Source organism: Pollachius pollachius (assembly GCF_949987615.1).
Source record: "Pollachius pollachius genome assembly, chromosome: 14".
Taxonomy (NCBI): Eukaryota; Metazoa; Chordata; class Actinopteri; order Gadiformes; family Gadidae; genus Pollachius; species Pollachius pollachius.
In genome coordinates, this window is record NC_136947.1 from 11,275,308 (window position 1) to 11,296,950 (window position 21,643).

Genomic DNA, 21,643 nt, shown 5'->3' on the forward strand with positions numbered 1-21,643 from the left:
ATTGGAAACACGTCTTAAAGCACTGATGAATGCATATGTAACCCAGTTCCTGTTAGGGACTCTTATTCTGAAGGAGGAGAATTGAAGTGTCTGTGTGTGGGTCGCTGTTTTGACTCTGTGTTGGGAGCGCCGGAAATAAAGTGGATCGCCCCGTTCAGTGAATGGAGTTAACCGATTCTTCTTTTTTATTTTACCCAAGTATAGGCAACAATAAAACGCTTGGTTACACATATATTTTTGTTTTCACATATGTTAAAGTAATTATCACCTACAAAACTAATCCTATATTGATGAAAGCCCCCTCCCCCCTCTAACGTTTATTAGCTCACGTTAGCCATCAATCTTAAGACACAAATATTATCTGATCAATCTTTGTACATTAGATTATTATTCATAGATTAGAAAACAAAAGGAGATCGTTAATACTTGGGAATAACATGGGAATGAATGAAACGCGCATGCGCATTTAAAAGAAGACAGCATTTACAGGAAGTGCGTCATTATTGCGCATCTAGGACCCCGAGTCGATCTGGCAGCCGAGTCCATCTGGTACCCACACCGGCTGTTTGGTCCGCACCAGAGTTAGATGGTTTGTATTCACACCAGCCCAAAAGGTCCACACCAGCGATTTTTTGGTTTGGTTCGAACCAAACAAGGCAGGTGTGAATACGCCTTAGTTGGTCGACTTGGTGCAACTCAGGACTTTGGGGTTCTTCAGACAGAAAGCCCGTTGTGATCTTATGTTCTGATCTGATTTTCTGATCTAATGAATCTAATTCTGCAGATCTTACCACTCCTCGTTAGTATAGTGGTCAGTATCCCCGCCTGTCACGCGGGAGACCGGGGTTCAATTCCCCGACGGGGAGGAGTTTATTTTAAGACACTAACTATTATTAGCTATTCTATAAATATGTGATAATATTAGCTATTAGTATATGCTACACGTGAACCTCCTAAGATTACGCAATTTGATTGGTTCACTCTTTCGGGATATTGTTTTCATCGACAAATGTCCCGCTTTGTTCGCTAATAGAACAAATAAATCCTGGCAAAAACTGTTATCTTGTTTAGAGTGTTTACGTCTAGCATATACTAAAACAATTATTCACCTCAGGCTCCGTGAATAGTGGCTCGGGAATGGGAGTCTGTTGCGTCCAAAAAGGCATAATATTTTTTAGAACTGGGTCGGACCGAGCGCGGTCGCATTCACATCTCAAGCGAACGGCACCAGGGTTCCTTTGGAAGCGACGCCTTAGTTTGTCGACTTGGTGCAACTCAGGACTTTGGGGTTCTTCAGACAGAAAGCCCGTTGTGATCTTATGTTCTGATCTGATTTTCTGATCTAATGAAGTATCTCCTTAATTCAGAATAGCAGTGCATAATTTGTTGTACTATATTCTGAACTACATTCTGCAGTTCTTACTACTCCTCGTTAGTATAGTGGTCAGTATCCCCGCCTGTCACGCGGGAGACCGGGGTTCAATTCCCCGACGGGGAGGAGTTTATTTTAAGACACCAACTAATTTTAGCTGCTCTTTAAATATATAAGAATGAAGAGAATGTGCCTTTCCCTAAAATCAGTTTAGTGTCTGTTTGGAGCACAAGTGTATATGTGTGATTGCTTTGAGGTTTTGAACCTTTGTTCAGTTAAATCTAGAATATCTTTCCGGGGGGATATGGATAGTTTCCATACTTATGCCTTCCTACAAGTAAAACGTTGAACTCTGAAGAGGCTGGTATTGTTCTAGGATTAACCAACGTATGATCCAAGCATTGGTGGTTCAGTGGTAGAATTCTCGCCTGCCACGCGGGAGGCCCGGGTTCGATTCCCGGCCAATGCAACGATATTTTGTAACTGAGTTCGATTCTTTACTCTTACGATCCGCAGGTTCATCATGGGTTGGATCTTATACCTTTTTCATTATAATATTGAATAATAATTATTTTACATGGCCAGATTTTACACTGCCAAATGTGCCCTTCTACCCGCCATTGCTGTCGGCATGGTCGGTGCGTTTAGACTGACCGAGGCAATATACCGACCTGAGTTCGCATTCTAATTTACTCTCCCGGACCCTACACACAGATTGGCGGTTTAATTTTCATGTCAATGCAATAAGACGGCTCCGTGGTTCCAGGGGCGGGACTTGGCTAGAGGTGTTGCGATGTCTCTACAACCGAGACAACGCAGCGATATCAACACGAGTAGTTCTAACTGGAGAGACAGTGAAATCCGCAAGCTGCTGATCATCATGTGAGAGAAGGTGATGCAGTCGCATTAAACGAAGACGGTGAAGAGGGTGCATTAAGACATGTTTGTAGGAAGTGTGGTGTTAGAGACGTAGAGATAGGACGGAGATTAGGGCATCTTTACTAATGAATACGTACGTCAACTGGTTTTGCTACAATCATATACCCTAAAGTTCCACAATATTTAAGCTTTTCTTATTGTAATCTGGTCTCCACGATGTCAATCTGAAAGCAAAGATGTCGAGAAGATCCAACGACGAGCTACAAATCTAGTACCTAGCCTCCGATCCCTCCCTTATGAAGAACGTCTCTCCAACCTCAAACTACAATCGCTGATGCACAGGAGACAACGCGCTGATATGACAATACAAGTTTACAAGATCATGAATGGCATGGCTAGAATTGAACCCGGGCTCTCCTTCAAACGACCACAGTCAGAAGATTCACAAGCAGCATATTCTTCAGCCAAAGATGAACTGTTGTAAGTCAAGACTGGACCGCTTCTGGAGTCAGTATAAGATACCTTGATTTACCGTTAAGTTGTTATACAGTTAAGACCGGGAAAAACTCAAGTCATCACGAATCCATATTCCGTATATGGTATCAAGGTATTATTCTCCACGTTTTAAACGCATAAATGAAACGTTGGCTGTCTTCTCTCACAGCATTTTCTTTCATACCCATTTATTCTTCTTTAACTCGTGGTATGCTTCAATTGGAGGATTACGACATTATGGCTCATTATTAAAACCTGCTCCGCTCCCGTGACGTAAGCGTACTGAGGATCTTAATGACTTGAGCGCAGAGACCGGGGTTCAATCCCCGACGGGGAGTCTCAACATCTTTTACAGGAGATTCTCTTTTCTGATTAAAGGCAGAATACCTAGGTTTTCGGCATTCAAATATGTAATAAGACCAGACTTATGTTATAGAATGAATTTTCTATATATGTTTACTTGATATACTTTCATTATCCCAAATGTTTCCAACCATTGCCCATCTCAATGAAATCAATACTTGTTAAATGGAAACGTCCCGGGCCTATAGGTGGGTCTTCATGGTACTAACAGTAATAATAGTTCTAACGACAGTAATAATAGTACTAACAGTAATCATGGTACTCACAACAGTAATAATAGTATTGACAGTAATGATAGTACTTGCATGTAAATGTAAATATGTGAATTTATATTGTGAATGTAAATGAATGCATCGCAAAGCAATATTTTTACTTAAAGATTTTTTATTTACTTATATATATTTATAAATGCCTCGTCTTGTGTATAATATCATGGCTTCTATATTGAATCCTACTCAACTCTTTAACTCATCTACAAATAGAATAAGCAATGCATTATAAAGAAGGCAGTATGGAACTATATAATATATGCTATATTATAACAACAATGAACCGTGCAGGCCGTTTGGGTCTGGGAATCCTGCTGACCATCCTGCTCACTATCCTGCTCATTCCTAAATTAAACAATCTCCATCTTGTAAATACTAAGGGTTACCTTCTCCTTGTGTGTTACTATACATTGGATTATAACGACACTTTTGTGCTAATGCAATTACAACAAAGGTTTGGTTCAAGACCACCATTAGGTGTTCTAATATACAATAATATAAGGTATAATGGGCCATGGGTCGTAACCATGGCGATAACACGCCTCCTTCCCCGAACATTTATTTTCAGTGTTTGAATTACATCAGAAACAGTGGATTCACAGGCTCTTTAAAACAAAAGCAATTAAGACATTTTCCATTGTCCACTATTACTTTAAAAGGCCAACTATGACGCATGTGTGACTGCTGACGCAAAACGTCGAAGCCCCTTTCATTCTACCGGAGCAAATTTATACCTGTTGCAGTAAAAGCTTATCAAGCATTGGTGGTTCAGTGGTAGAATTCTCGCCTGCCACGCGGGAGGCCCGGGTTCGATTCCCGGCCAATGCAACATCTTTTTTTGTGCCATTTCCTCCCGGTAGGCACTTTGCCTACCGGGCCGTAGTGGTTTTTGTTCTGATTTCAGACTGGGTTTCTGTAAGATAGCGTTGGGGTGAACTATGTCCCAGAGATCGACCTTCCTTACTGCACCGACCAGTCATGGTTCATACCAGGAGGCGCCGAGCGGCTCAGAGAACACCACATCTGCCCGCGTTGCCACCTGGTCTACACCCAGTCCCTAGTACTGGTCTACTACACCCAGTCCTGGTCCTGGTCTGCACTAAGTCCCGGTACTGTTTTGCACCCAGTCCTGGTATGCACCCAGTCCCTGGTACTGGTCTGCACCCAGTCACTGGTACTGGTCTGCACCCAGTCCCGGTCCTGCTCTTAACCCATTCCTGTTTCTGGTCTAAACCCAGTCTCGGTACTGGTCTGCACCCAGTCCCGGTCCTGCTCTTAACCCATTCCTGGTTCTAGTCTAAACCCAGTCTCGGTACTGGTCTGCACCCAGTCCTGGTCCTGGTCTGTCTGGAGGGCTGCTGTAGGAGTCCTCTTATTCACTGCCACTAGTGACGGGTTTTGCGTGGCAGATTTCTTGGAATGGCGACATGAGCCCGTGCAGGGAATGTTCCTGAGCTGCAGGAAGACTGCATGAGTGACAGGCCCCAGAGAGCATATGACACGTGATGCTGTAGACTTTCATTCCTAGAACCGATGTGGCCTCCAGTAGCTTTGTTTAGATTTTGACAAGATAATTGTTGCTCGAAGAAAACGAAATTGTAATCGCCATTCGACATTCGACATTCAGATATATGTTGCCTGAAGCTCAAGCAACATTCTTAAGTGTACCGCTCCTCGTGAGTATAGTGGTCAGTATCCCCGCCTCCTGTCACGCTTTGGCCAGCCGGGTATTGAGTGGTGAAGTCACGCCCCTTCCGGTAGAGCCCATGGGACCTATGAGATCGAAAAATATGAATGGGTTTCAATGGAGAAAGTAATTATCTTCTGGTCCCAGTCTTTATATGCCCCGGATAACACATATGTTGTTTGTGGATTTAAATGATAATTTTTCATGTCAAGAGTTTGACTGTTTATTGTGTAATTGTTCAGTTAAAGGCTGTAGAGAAAACACAATGAGAAAGACTACACGTCTCTTATGTGACATCACGCTCCCTGCGACTGGCGTGGACAAGACTGACAATCTCCCCATCGGCATAACTGAAACTCTCCACATGCCCCGACTTATAATGGTTTTCACCTCTTTCGCCGCTTTTATCCTTCCCTTGTAAAAAAGCGGTGAAGTGGAGCAGAGAGGTCGCTATGTTTGTACCGGAGTTCCATGTGCGGGTGGTGACGTATATCATTCGCGTCGACAGCATCGAAGAGCTGTAGTTCACAAAGCAGCCTCACCCAAAACCTAACATTATCAAACTTCTTCGAGAGATTTTTTTGTTTTCTTTGCATGAAAAATGATCATTTAAATCCAAAAACAACATATGTGGAATCCAGGGCATATAAAGATTGGGACCAGAAAATAATTACTTTCTCTCCATTGAAACCCATTCATATTTTTCGATCTCATTGGTCCCATGGGCTCTACCGGAAGGGCTCCACTCTATAGAGTGGCAAAGTCACGCCCCTTCTTTCAGAGGCTTGTGGACCTGAAGCAGCCTGATGTAGAGCTGCCAGCTAGAGGCCTGCGTGGGACGCAATATTCAGTCCCGCTCCCGCCTTGTACAGTACTGCTCCCTCCCGCTCCCGCAAAGAACTGTAATTTTTAGTCCCGCTCCCGCCCGCATCTATGATATTATATCCCGCTCCCGCCCGCAAATGCCGGCATGGATGGATGTTCACTTTCTGTCTCAGGAAAGGCCTGTCCATTGGCTTGGAAAAAACGAGCGCACACATAATTCATTAGGCTACCAGTATTGGTAAGATATTTATTGCTAACCCTGCATGTTTTCAACCATACAAAACATTAAATAGGCCTCAGTAACTGAAACACGAAACAGTCACATATTAAAAAAAATAAAAACTGCAGGTCGGTACCAGCAGTCTAAATGAAAAATGAAAAGTAAAAGAAACAGCTGCTGCTTCGACCATGAAGGAAACGTTGCTGGAAAAGTAGGTTTAGGTCTCTGCTTAATTAAAGTTTAACATAAAAACAGCCCTAGGCATTACCTAACCTACAAAGGAACATTTGTAAAACGTAGCCTATCATTCTTATTTAGCCTATAGGCTACTATAAGCCATTGATTTAAACATTTGAAATGTGATTACAAAACACAGTCCCATATTACGAACAGCAAAATATTGACAATAATAGGCTAATAGTTGCCTAACCAAAAACAAAAATATAAAATCTATTAGATTAGGCTTCCTACCTCTGGTCACATTAGAGGCTAGCCATGAACATTCCTAAAACTATTTGGGCTTTGAGCCTCGGTGCAGGTGTTAAACTGAAAATAGCCTACATTTTAAAAATAATAATAATAAAAACTCAGCAGGTCGGTATGTCTAAATGAAAATGATCAAAATAAAGGTAAAACAAACAGCTGCTGCTTAGGCTATCGGGTTCTTTGAATAACCATGATGAAAAAGTAGGTTGTTTACTGATGAGGGCTTCAACACACTGCGTCTCTGCTCCAGTATGCGACCACATATGCTAAAAGCCCGTTCAGATGGTGCGCTGGAGCCTGGAACACATAGTACATGGCGTGCCAGTTTGGAAAGTGTGGGAAATTCATAGGATTGTTTCTTCCACCACAGGAGGATATCTTTGGGTTGGTGTGATTCGGATGCATCCAGTTTGACTTTCAAATAGTCCGCTATTTCGGAATCTAAAGACTGCGAGTCAGTACCCGTAGCACCTACATCTTCCCATTCTTCGAAATCACGAAACGTCACCTTTTTAGGTGGAGGTGGCTCCGAATCTTCCTCAGCTTGGACATGATAAAACCCCAAGTCATCAATCAGCTCTCTGACAGCTTCAGTCACATATTGTCTTTCATTTTCATCGATCATCTTAAGATAATGCAGTTTGGGAGTCAGGAATGTTGCTACTTTATAGAGCATGTTAATTCCATTTAGGGCAAGGCTACTTGGTGACATCAGTTCGTCTAGGCGTTGTACACAAGCAGATGCGATAACATTGAGTAGGGGGTCAGCCTTGGCCACTTCGCAATGCTCTCTTAACTTCACAGACCAAGGCAGAACAAGCGCCGCACTTAAGGCCGTATTGTCCGACTCCAGGTCATTCGTTGCGTCTTTGAAGGGTTTGAGAAACGCCACCAGGGATCCAAGAGTGTGTTTATTGATGCAGCCTACTTTGTCATACAGGTTATTATCAAGCAGGATTGGTGTGACATCATCATACTGCTGTGAGACAGAATCCAGCATGTCCACAGTCGAATTCCATCTTGTCTCCACTAACTGTTGACTTGCAGGCCAGAATGTTTAAAATAGCTGAACAGTTTCTTCGCGTTGGTGATAAGCTGGGCCGCTTCAGGGACTTGGCCCATCACAGCAGGCGAGAGAGCATGTGAGAGAACTGAATTCAGTACATGGGCACTACAGTTCAGTCTTGTGAATCCACGTAGGGACGCGACCATGTGAGCTCCTATATCCGTGACAAAAACTATTTTCTTCCCCAAAAGCAAACAATCAATTCCAAAAACTCTTAAGTTCTGAAATGATAAAGCCTGAATGTTTTCACCTGTCTTTGATGTGCCTTCATCAAATGGGGCAGAAAATAGCACTCTAGATTGTAGATCGTAGTCTGAATCGATGTAATGTATGGTGGCTGACAGGAAAGAGGCTTTGTGATATGTTTCTGTCCATATATCAGTGGTCACAGCACATCCGTATTTCACAATTGTCTCACTTATATCATTGACAACAGCTCTTCTAAATTTGTGTGCCTTGTCACCAACATGGCGTGACACAGTTGCTGGATGGGGCAGAATATCTCTTACATCATATCTGCCTATAGTGGCCGCCGTGTCAACTGAGTGTTGTGTCAATTGAATTAATCCATCACCAGCAATGCTGTCATATGGACGGAGGTCAGCAGAAACAAAGTCCACACATTTGTCTACTGTCATCGCCTTTAGAGCACCTGTCACTTTCGAGTTGTTTCCCTTGAACTCCAACAATCTTTGTCCTTTCAAGACTGCCCATACATGACGCTTCAGGCCTGATGTCCCAGATTTGTTCGTTGTACGTCAACACCTTCTGACATTTATCGCAACAGGCAAAAGGTAGTTGATTCCCCTCTCCATCATGCACAACCGAAAACGATTGCCAAATGTCTGATTTCAAGTTTCGTGATTTTTTTGTAGTAAATGTACCTTTCTTAAGAGAAGTACTTACATCTGAAGCACTTAGACCTACATCTGAAGCACTAGAGGTGCTCTGTTCATCTGCCATGCTGTCTATTTTTGAAGCTTCCTGTCGAACACGGAACAGCGGAAAGGAATTGTCTCTAAACAATTGCGCGCGAAATTACGCATGACAACTTCCGCAAGTTTAGGCTGCTTAAACATTTTTATTGCTGCCACACAGAATCTGCAGCACAACCACAAATGATGTAGCCTACGCTAGGCCCTACATTGATAATTTGTATATTTTACTTTACCCTCATATTTAATTTGCGGGAGTGCAGTGTATCATCCCGCCCGCCTGCACCCGCAAATGCACCTCTATCATCCCGCCCGCACCCGCAATGAGCTTTCATTTTGTGTCCAGCGCTACACTATTATACGTCGCGTCCCGCGGGAGTGCAGACCTCTATTTCCAGCTATGTTTGACCCTCTGCTCATTTGGGAAGCGAACGCAGCCTGTCAAATGGTGACAGGGGTGCCAAAATACCCAACCCTGCACATATCAAACAGGGACACAGGGGAGATTCGGTCTGCAGTATGTGGAGCCAGGCTGTCGCCCTGTTTTTTTTAAACTGGGACAAACACAGGACACAGCACAACACCTCTGCTGCTGTAACCGTGGAGACACAGCTGTACTCCTCTGCCCAGGATGAAGTGCATGACATTTCTGCTGCTGTAGCGGGCATAGACTCTCAGGTAATTGAGATGAATCACACACTGTCAATTTCCAACCCACTGACAGACTGACTGACAGACTCAATCATTATATTTGATACTGTATTTCAGGAGACCAGTGATGGCACTGCCCAGGACAACCCAGTGGGAGCAGTGCCGATCCTCCATTTCCAGCCACTGATGCCAGCATCTCCCACAGCCAAAGATGAGTCTTACTCTTTGATGGATACAGGTTACCCACCTACCATTCCTCATGCACAACAGTTAACTGTTAAAAACAACTTCACACATGGCTACTGTATACAATTAGCTTGTAATAATAATATAAAAATATAATAAACATATGCTTTATTCCTTAGACCTGCCAGGGGTAGCGCCACTGCCCATATCCTCCTCTCCTCGAGCCGCCCGCACTGGACCCATTAAGACGGGAGGCCTGTTTCAAGTCCTGGACCACGGCCGGTGGACGGCCCCCATAAGAGCAGCCATCGATGGGCTTCTGGCTAAACACCATGGAGCCAAAGGTATTCTGAAGCGGGTGGATGCAGAATATGGTGCCATGGTGGAGAGGGCATGCACTGATCCCAACAGCCTCCTTCATCCTACCACAGGCCAACATATCTCCAGATATCTAAAGCATCTGGCCAAGCTGAAGAACACCAGCTCCTCTCTCAACACCAGCCCAGAGAAGGTTTTGGAGACTCAGCAGCTTTAGCAGTGTTTGACCACAGGCAGCCAAACAGTCTGTGTACCCGTCACAACCCTGCCTCCTGCGACCGTCAACCCTCCAGCTGTGGCTCCCCCCCCCCCCGGAAGAGTCACTGAGCCGGGCCACAGTGGAGAAGATCGTGACAGAGATCCTGCAGAAACAACAGCAGCAACAACCACAGCAGAAGAAAAGGGTGACCAGAAACTGTTTGTCCTGTGGTCAGCCAAAGTCCAGGTACCTTGGCGATGGATCCTATTCACTTTTTTTTTCAGTCCACTGAGGTGAAGTACTTTTACTGCTCCACACGGGTCTTTAAAATGTATCGAGATGAAGGCCTCAAAGACCCCAGGATGTCTTTTAAGGACTTTGCTGCCTCCCCATTTTTGACTGGGTGCTTGAGGCTGTAAAACAGAGGAGTGCAGCGTGGAAGAAGATGGCAGAGGAGAGGACAAAGAGAAAATCTGAAGTGCAGCTTCCAACAGGTCGCCTGTGCAGCCCTCGTGTCCATTCCTGTTTCCCTGACATCCAAGGGAAATACATACACTGCCCCTCCAGAGTGTTGTCCCTTTACAAGGACAAGGGCATGGCCAAGGAGATGACCTGGATGGGGTTCCAGCAGTCAGACTTTTTTGAGGCAGAAAGGGACGGATGGGTTTCAGAAAAGAGGAGTTGAGGAGGACTAATCGTTTCATAACATAGTTTCCGAGATTTCCGGAGGTGGCCTCTGTGGTCTTCCAGGTCTTCCTGGTGTCCAGGACCTTGAAAGCAGCACAGCGGTCCCTAAAAACAATAAAAACACATTTTATTACAGTTCAAAAATACTTTTTTTTTGGTGAAATACTATTAATCTATTTACAATATTTAAAAAATAACACCTTTCTATTCTATTTTAGAATTCTATTTCTTTATATTTGTATCTCAGATTAGTCCGATGACACAATAAACTGTGCAAAATGGAATAAATGGATGAAATAAAACAAAGGTATGTAAGTCTAGTAAGTTTTGAAATATTATACCTGTCCACCCAGTGGCAGCTTGCCTTCTCCACTCCAGCCACAGTGTAGCGTTGAGCCATACCCTCATACACCGGATAAAGGGACTGATCACTCTCTGACTGCAGCATCACCCAGCTCAGGATCATCCAGTTCTCGTTCATGATGGCGTAGGAAGACATGGTGCCAGACGACAGCACGACCTTCCTTGCCATTTTCCGAGCGTGATCCGACCTCAGTGCCTGTCCAAAGGTCCCCTGCAGCAGTAGTGTGAGGAGTTGCTCCTGCCTCTGATACTCCTGGACCAGGCAGTTGACCAGGTAGTGCGAAGAAAGAGACACTCCCCGCCAGCCATCAGCATCTGAATACCCCCCGAATGAAGCTGGAGTGTCTGCCTATGATAACTGCCAATGATAACTGTGGGCCGTCCAACACCAGAAGAAGCTACCTGAGGGTTTGGACAATCATGAAGGCAGGGCAGGACAAAATTATTCCTCACCCTCTCAATGATTGCATGCTCCGGCTTCCAAATGAAGAATGGGTGGAGCTGAAAATATTTGCCCGAAGGGAGTTCAATAATTGAGTCTATGAGCTCAGGCTGAGGTGGATAGCGCCACAGGGAAATCATGTTCATTGGGTGACGTACTGGACGTGACCCTGGCCACAGACCCAATTTCTCAGGCTCAGTCTTCATCTATATCTTCTGCTGATGGGAGCAGTTCCACTGTGCAACATCCTGATCGTGGACTTGGACTGGGGCTTCTGGCTGCCTGATAGGAGGCGCTGGACATGGTGGAGCTGTAAAACACAAACACATAAAACACTACAGTATATTCAGAGTACAAGGAAATAAAATCGAGCTCTATATCAATGACATGGTTAAACCAGTGTCACAAATTCTTAATTTCATCATGGACAATGTCTCCCTGTGCTTCCACAGGGGCAATACTATGTGGGAATCTAGGATGGTGAGATACATACAGGAAAGTGTTGGCAACATGTGCTTAAGATATAATTTCTCAGAACATTTAAGAAAATAAAACATTTACCTTTAGGAAGAGATGGAGCAGCTGTTATCACAGACTCCAAAGGCCTGCGGGGGACTGGCTTTCTGAGTGCTTTGGAAAAAAGTTGTAACAAAAGTTTAGATAAACTTGAACAGATCATCATTACATTTCTTACAGTAACACATGAGCACTATATATAACATAATGAAAATGTGATTAATCAGAATGAAACTGATATTTATGTGATACACTGGAGGTATAAGAGCACTAGTGTCATACTTTGTTTCAACACATCGGGCTCCTGCTCTTTTATCCCGAGCAGCTGGGCAGGGACCGGCAGCAGGGCCTTCGCTGTGGCTATGGGATTAAAAGGAAAACATAAATGTCATGCAATCTGAAAGACATCCAGGATGAAGTGGGAAGGAAACAAATATAGTAACCTTCCATAGACGCAGCATTAGCAGTGGGGTCATCCGGCTCTGCAGGTCTAGAAACAGTGGCTGGTGGCTTCGTCCTGTGAGCTGTAAAAACAATCTGGGTCATTTTCCTCACACATTTAAGTTTGTTATGCTTTGCAATCTGACTTTACCTGTTGTCTTTGCAGCTAACTGGTAGCACAGACTAAACATTTTCATTAAATTTTGAATTGCTGTTTATTTATAATGTAAAAACACAAATCTTTTAAGCATCTGAGAACAGGTAAAGCACAGAAACAATATCAGTATATAGTAAGAATATCACTGGTCAATCAAAGATGTGGCATGTGAACCTGTATCTAAGCCTCTGTGGTAATTCACATGCCAAATCCTTGAATGACAGCTTAAATAAAGCATGCATATAACACAAAACAGCAGAAATCATCGTTGACATGTTCATTCCTTTGGTTAGTGGGAGAGCAAGAGAACACAAACATCAGAACAGACCAGAACACGGCCAAAATAACAAACTAGTTGACATAAAATAGTAACGGAAGGTGAATTCTGCTGTAAACGGAATCCTCCGTCCGCACTTATGAAGAAAAACCTGTTGGTGGAGACACAGCTGCTCTTCCCTGGACTGCTGCTGGTGGGCCCGAAAGCACAGGTGATATTTTATCACGTACAGTAAGAGTTTAAACAAGTATTTTTATATGTTTCACGCTTTATGATCAACCTACTTAGTTCAGTGTCAAATATAGATGGAGACTGGTTCAACATCTGTCTCTCCAGCTCCTCGTCCTCCTCCATCACTAGGAGATTAAACAAAACATTCATTGTGTTTTAGGCACATTAAATGATCATGAAATCAGTATTTGAATATTGTTGTGAACTGACCTAGAGTGCCTGATGTGGAGGGAGTAGATGGGGTGGAGCCTTATGCAGGTGTTGGACAGGAGTCAGCCCTTTTCTGCTTGAGGATGTACTGCTGCAGGTTATACATCTTGCTGTTTTTGATGCTCTTTTGTCGTAAAATGTAGGCAGCATAACCTTCCGCCCTGCTTTCCCAGATCTGCCTCCAGGTGTTTTTTTGGCCCTGCGACTAAAGCCGACAATATTGTCCCCCTCTGACACCACTGGTTCAGCAGGCTTCCTGGAGATGAGGTAGTTCCTCAGGTCCTGGATTTCCTGGAAGCTCCTGGCATAGTCCAGAAAAGACAGCAGGCTGTCCTTACTGTGTCCCTGTGGGTTGAAGGTCCCGTCTCTCTCCTCCTCATCTACTTTTTTCATCAGGTAGATGGTGTAGCCAACATCGTTCTCTAGGAGCCATTAAAAAGATTTTTCCTGGTACTTTCCGAACCGCAGCAGGTACTCTCCCATCACCTCCTGTCGGTCCAACACATCCCCTCCTCGCTGGAAGACCACAGTGAGAGCACTGGTCTTCACTAGGTCATGTTTCTGAGCGGGAGACCTGTCCTGAAGCCCAGGACTTTGTTTCATCCTCATGGCCTCAGCAGATGGGTCCTGCCGCCGATGGCCCGATGGTCCCTTTCTAAATGACACTGTCATCTTTCCGGGGAAGAAGCTGATGGTCTTCATGATTTCTTTTCACTGCAAAAAATAATGCATACTACATTGTAATATATAATAATATTATACAGTTATAGTAGCTAGTATAAGTTATACTGTAATGTAGTAATAATTAAAGCTATATAATATTACGGTTGTATTAACATCATTATTCATATCAACATTAATGAGCATTTGTAATGAGTGTAGTGGGTTTAGCACAAGTAAACTCAGTTTCCCAAATCTTAACTGAGACAATACTAATCCCCATTCAGATAGTAGTCAGACAGTATCGATCAATGAGGGGAAGCTGTATTTATATAGATAAAAGATAGAGATTTCAGTGTGACGCTGTGGAAAATGAAATATGGGGTATAAAATAGAAATTTGCTGTAGTATTTACCAATTCAAAAGGTACACAGTGAGCTAACTGCCCGAAATATGACTGTAATGTTAGTCAAATGAATGAAAGAATGAACTAATTAATTAATGAAATTAGATAACGCTGGCAACAAGCAGGACTTTGTGCCAGCGTCAGAGAGAAACTGAAGACCTCACAGATGGCTCTTAATGTGTGTACAATAATATTATTTAGAAGCTGTTATAACATATAACGTTAAGTACCAAATTAATGTAAAGTTACTAACGTAAGCTAATGTTATGTTACATTAGCTAACTAGCTGTAAACATTACTACATTGTAAATACAGTACGACCATATACGACTGAGAAAAGTGAATTTATGAGTTAAAAACAATAGGTCCAACTTACAATTGAAAAGTTAACTTGTCGACGGATGAAAATAATTGTCATCTCTCTCCGAGAACGTGTTTGTGGTCTCCTGTCGACGGTCCTGTCCATCTCCTTACTTCTGCCGAGGGGGGAAACAGCGCCACCAAAATCCTGCTGGTGGCCGGAAAAATATGACATCCGTAGTGATAGGAACTACCATAGAGAATGAATGGGAAAACTTAAGGAAGTTAAGGACTGCCGGCTGAGATCAATGACGTTAAAGTCAACTCTCGTTGACGGACATCTTCACGCACGGTGTTTGGTTTGTTTACAGCCTGTGCACAACGTGATTCCCAGCCAAACGTTAGCGATTGGTTATGGCAGATGGCACTGGGCAGATCCAATAGTTTTAAATTTCAACAGACACCCGCCTTCAAGTGAGTTAACGTTTGTCAATTTAGTAGGTCCAGACTCTCTGTACAAATGAAATGAAGTACAGAGAGTCTGGTAGGACTAGGCTAGGAAGTATGGATATCGGAACATAACACACGACCAAATGCCGGGGACGTTTTCATTTAAAGGTTTAGATTTCACTGAGATGAGCAATGGTAGAAAACATTTGGGATAATGTAAGTACCCATGAAAATAAAAATCTATAACATAGGTATTGTTGTTTGGTCAATAAGGTATCCAAATGGTAAGTTTGAATCTTTATTGATGACCACGGTCTAACACAGAATACATGTGTATCGAGTTCCGGGTAGCCCCATAACCAAATCAAGTGAAGTTAATCCCGCGAGACCTACATAATATTCATTTAATTAGTAGACAGATGAGCTAAAAAGGCAATTGAAAAGAGCTGTGCATTGGCCGGGAATCGAACCCGGGCCTCCCGCGTGGCAGGCGAGAATTCTACCACTGAACCACCAATGCCTACATGAGACATTCAAAACCAATGAAATCTCGAAACGTCCATCGCATATTTGGTGTGAATGCTTCCACAACACATGGTCCCGATCCTTTGAGACACAGAATGAGTCTTCATGTTATGAGCTCAGAAGCAGAACCTCTAGGGCTAGGGCAACAGGGCTGCCTACCGCCACCGGGGCCCTACAGCCACCAGGGGCCATACAGCCAGCGGGGCCCTACAGCAAACAGGGGCCCACAGCCACCAGGGGCCCTATAAACACCGGGGCTTACAACCAACAGGGCCCACAGCCACCAGGGGTCTACAGCCGGGGCCTACAGCCACCAGGGGCCCACAGCCACCTGGGCCCAGCCACCTCTGTATACTTAAAGAGACTTGGATATAACTCAATTCTCCGGTCGGGGAGTTGTACCCCGGTCACAGTAGGCGGACCACTATATTGACGAGAAGTGATGAAATGGCATACTTTATCCCGGTGAAAATAGTTATCCTGAACAGAGAAAAACATTTCGTGCATTGAAAAGGGGTGTGCATTGGCCGGGAATCGAACCCGGGCCGGTTCGGGCCAGCCGCGTATAGCCATAGAACGCTGATTAGCCAATCAGAAAAGAGGAAGGAAATGCCGAGGATCGGTGTAGAACAGTATTACTCATTGCGCGGCTCGCAAGCCACATGCGGCTCGCCAAGCCTCTATTTGCGGCTCGCATGGCGGTAAAAATATACAGTGATATGATCATGCAGTGAATACAGATATTTAAAAAAACAATACAAACAATTATTTAAAAAATAAATCAACAGCGGCATTAAAAGGTGGAAATATAGCCTTGTCTAGAAAATATTTTTTAACTTGCTCGGCTCTACGCTGACAGCGGGGTTGCCAGATTGGCGGTTTTCCTGCATAACAAGAGAGAATGTGCTCTTTGGATGGACTTATTCTTATAAACTTATTCTTTAATAGCTTCCATGTTATGTGACCCAGTGTCTCCACATTATTCCAGAAAATAGCACACAGTCACACAAGTCTTAATTTTCCTCTCAAAGTGCACCAGATTGATGCATTCCAGGTTAAAAGGTACCACATTTTCTTCCGGGGGACCATGCCCCCGGACCCCGCTAAGGACCGGGTTCCCTCCACAGTTTCACAAAATTCTGTGGGAAACACTGCTTCAGGGAGGACATATTATTAAGCAGGCATACTTATTTATGACTGGATTTATAGCTTTTGATACTTTGCGGTAAAAATGGCTCTCCTGTTGACGTCGTCCTGTCAGTGCGGCTCTGAAAAAAATAGTGAATACCACTGGTGTAGAAGAACTCTTTGTCGAGCAGGAAGGTCTCCCAGAGGAGGTGGTTCGAATCGCACTTTAGCCAAATAAACCAAACCCTTTTTTGATTTAGAATATTCTTATATTCTTTCTACAGCATGTGTCGATGATCCGAAACAATTCCTTTTCAATTATTTTCAACTTTTTATGTGAACTTTAATCACTTTTTGGACAAATGTGGAAATAATTAATCTTTGAGGATAATATGATAATAAGACCTTGTTATTAAAGGATAGATATAAATCTACTTTGACTTACTGTTTCTTGAAAAGTTTGAATTGAACTCAATGATAATAAAAACAACAATAATCATTAACAATATTTATATTGTATAAATTATGCATGAAACACACCATAATATGCTTCACAAAGCAAATTTATCCAGAAACAAGTTGCTGCCCTTTAATGAAAGTGTCAGAAACAGGTTTATAGAAATCTGCTCAGGTAAATTGGTGAATAAAGTTAAGTACAGAAAAACATAGATAAGAGAATCTTAATAGTTAATAATTGTGCAAATAAGGTGCTAATCTCCAAATATGATGCAACTGTTTTATGCATGATGGGCCTTATTAGGGAAGCATACAGCATATGAATATAAATGTTTGTTATTATTATTTAATTTTCCATCCCTATTTCTAACCCTGACAAGTAAAGAAAGTCACTCATGTTTTCATGATATTTTATTGTACATAAACACGAGCTGAATAATTTAACACACAAAATCCAAACTGACATTAAAGGTAAATAAAGATAATATGTAAGCAAAGGAACAAAAAAAACTGCAGCTACAAAGTGTAAGCCTATGCTACATTAAGGTCAGCGAGAAATGTTTACTTAAGGCCAGTGTAATAACCTAACCTAAATGGAGGAAACTCGGGACAGCACCATCTACCAGTGGCCGAAAGAATATTACATCCGTACTGTTAAGAACTACAATTGAGAATGAATGGGAAAAGTTAAGAAAGTTAAGCTTAACCAGTCTGTCACGCGGGAGAGCAGGGTTCAATTCCCCGACGGGGAGCCTCAACATCTTTTACAAGAGATTATTTTTTCTGATTAAAGACAGAATACGTTTTCGGCATTCAAATATGTATAAAGACTAGACTTATGTTATCGAATGAATTTTCAATTTTCAAAGGGTCGCCTTCTCTGTGTGTGACTATACATACTTTGGTTTATTACGATGTTTTTGGGATACAAAGGTTTGGTTTACGACCATGAATATAAAAGTGACTTTCAATGCAGGAGGTGTTCTACAAAAGTATAAGCCAAGTTATAAAGTGGCCATGGGTCGTAACCATGGTGATAAAACGCCTCCTTCAAATAATATATTTTTTTAAATCAGTGTTTGAATTACATCAGAAACAGTGGGTTCTCAGGCTCTTTAAAGAAATCAATTAATAAATGTTCCATTGTCCACTGTTAGTTTAAAAGGCCAACTGTCACGCATGTGTCACTACTGACGCTAAACAGTCTCGGTACTGGTCTGCACCGAGTCCTGGTCTGTCTGGAGGGCTGCTGTATGAGTCCTTATTTACTGCCACTAGTGACGAGTTTTGTGTGGCAAATTTCTTGGAATGGCGACATGAGCCCGGGCAGGGAATATCAGGCCCCAAAGAGCGTATGATATGTGCGCTGGAGACTTTCTTAGAACCGAGGTAATATGTAGTAACAACATTTCATGCAACGCACCGCTCCTCGTTAGTATAGTGGTCAGTATCCCCGCCTGTCACGCGGGAGACCGGGGTTCAATTCCCCGACGGGGAGTATAAAAAACTTTTACCAGAGACTATCTTTTCTTAATTAAAAGCAGAATATGTACGTTTTCAGCATTTAAATACTAAAAATACTACTACATATTTTGCCTATATTTTAAACAGAATTTTTGTACTTATATTTTATAAACTTGCATTGTCCCAAATGTGTCAAACTATTGCTGATCTCTGGGTAATCCATACGTAAAATGGAAACTTCTCGGCAACTTTGTCAAGTCTTAATGGCTTCTTGTATATATATATATATATACACATACATATATATACACACGAGACAATATACATGTATATATAACATATTCTTTTGTTGAAATTTGACAGTTTTTGCCTCATGAGATGTCATTAAAATGCATTGGTGGTTCAGTGGTAGAATTCTCGCCTGCCACGCGGGAGGCCCGGGTTCGATTCCCGGCTAATGCAACATCTTTTCCTGCCATCTTCATCCGGGCAGGCCCTTTTGGGCAGTATTTTGTTCTAATTAGGTGTGTTCTGCATGCAGCGCTCAACAATTCTTATTTCTTTCAAAATTTCCTCTTTATTATTTTCTACAAACTTTGGGACCTATCTCCTTCCTCGATTTTTCACCTAGAGACTCCATTCAAATTTTAAAATGTTCAAAATAGCTTGGAATCGCGTGCGTGTTTCCGATGTTTAAAATATTTTATACTTTTTAAGATATTCTACTTTTAAAATACTATATTTTTTAAACATTGGAGTCAATGGGAGGACGACGGAGACATAATTTGACAATGAGAAAGACTACATGTCTCGTATGTGACGTCACGCTCCCTGCGACTGGCGTTGACAAGACCGACAATCTCCCCATCGGCATAACTGAAACTCTCCACATGCCCCGACTTAGAATGGTTTTCACCTCTTTCGATGCTTTCATCCTCCCCTTGGAAAAAAGCGGTGAAGTGGAGCAGAGAGATCGCCATGTCTGTACCGGAGTTCCAGGCGTGGGTGGTTACGTATATCATTCGCGTCGAGAGCAGCTAAGAGCTGTAGTTCACAAAGCGGCCTCACACAAAACCTAACATTATCAAACTTCTTCGTGAAATGTTTTAGTTTTCTTTGCATAAAAAAATATAATTTATATATATATATGTTCGATCAATTCCAGCCGACATTGGCTTTTGTGCACCACTCCTCGTTAGTATAGTGGTCAGTATCCCCGCCTGTCACGCGGGAGACCGGGGTTCAATTCCCCGACGGGGAGGTTTGTTTTTTTCAGGTTTAGGCTGGATTTATTCATTTCTTCACTTTCTACCTTCCAATTTCTGGACTCACTGTTTCTGTAGTCTATCTTCCATTGTAAATACCTCGCTGGATGTGCCCTCGACGGTATTTCTTCCGTCTTCCAGGGTTCACAGGGACGGCTGGTATCAATGGGCTAGTGGGGCTGAGCCCTCCCTATATTTTAAAATAAACATGAGAACATTATTAAATTAATGAAAATATTAAAATACAATACTTACTAAAACTAAGAATTGGTTGATTTTGGTGCAACGGAGAAGCAACAGCACCAAATAATCACAAAAACGCAGGAGACACATATATATATATATATGTTGCGTGGGCTTAGAAGAAAATCACCATCCAATCGGTGTCGTCCAATCGTGATTGTCAGGTGTTATGACATACCCCCTTGATTTAGAGACCATTTGGGCTAAATTAATAAAGCCCAAACCAACAGTGACAGTGACTCTCACTGATGACGGACACTGTTGGAGGCGGGAGAAAAAAGTGAAAAAAAACCTGACCACAATGGCGAGCGCTAATTTACCTAGCGAACGATCTACTGACTCATCCGTTTTCGTTGATGTCTTTTGAAGAAAAAAAAAAGTAATAAAGACACAGGGGGCACATCGGCCAAACGATGTTCAGATAAATCAAAAGGGACACGACAAAATCGTTCATTTTGCACCTCTTAGTTCGAAAGGAAAGACTGGCTAACGGCTAGCTTAGCTAGGAGCGCTCTCTTCTGTTTCCCTTGAGTGCTGTTCGGAGGAGACACGGCTTGGACCCAACAAGGGGTTGTGGATTTAAAACACGTGTCCTGTAAAATAAAGAAACATGAATGCAGTGCAACTCACATTGGAAACTCTGTGAAGCTTTCAATGTTGGGCAAAGTAAATATTGCCTATCAGCTGGATGACGGCCACCGCATCTCCGTACAGAGACACAACGAGCAGGTAAAGAAAAACAGACATTCACAATCTTCAGTGCACTTTTTCGGAGACATTGAAATCAACACAAATATCAATGACAACCCCTATGACATCGGCAGAGTCAGAGAGGTGCTTCAGTACACTGAAGAGGATCAAAACATTTCTCCGAAGTACCATCGGACAAGATAGGCTTAACGCCCTAGCGATGCTGTCTATTAAATCCTCACGCTTTTCCGTGAGGATGGGACACTGGGTTACAGCGGCCCTCACAACCCCCCTCCCCTTCCCGTGAGGATGGACACTGGGTTACAGCTGCCCTCACAACCCCACACCACCACCACCCCACCCCTTTCAAGTGTATATTGTATATAGTTCTCTGCAAACCTATGGTGGCATCATGCTTTCAGTGTGTATATTGTATATAGTTTTCTGCAAACCTGAGGTGGCATCATGCCTTCAGTGTGTCTTAAACAACCAAAAAGTTGTGCAAAAGGTTGCACATATTATATTGATATTTTTTTCGTATTTGTCTAAATGCATACTTGACTGTAGATAGATTTATTAGTGAAGTTACCAACACAATAGATTGGCCGTAACTCACCCATTTTAGAATCACATTCTCTCTCGTGTGTAATTACCAATTATTATTGATGTATTTGCACTTTTAATCTTGCTGAATTGTACAAGGCAGATAAATTAAGTTAAAATTTAGTTCCCCGGCTCCATTCGTCTTTTAAAGGAAATGTTCTCTTTTGTCTTTATTATT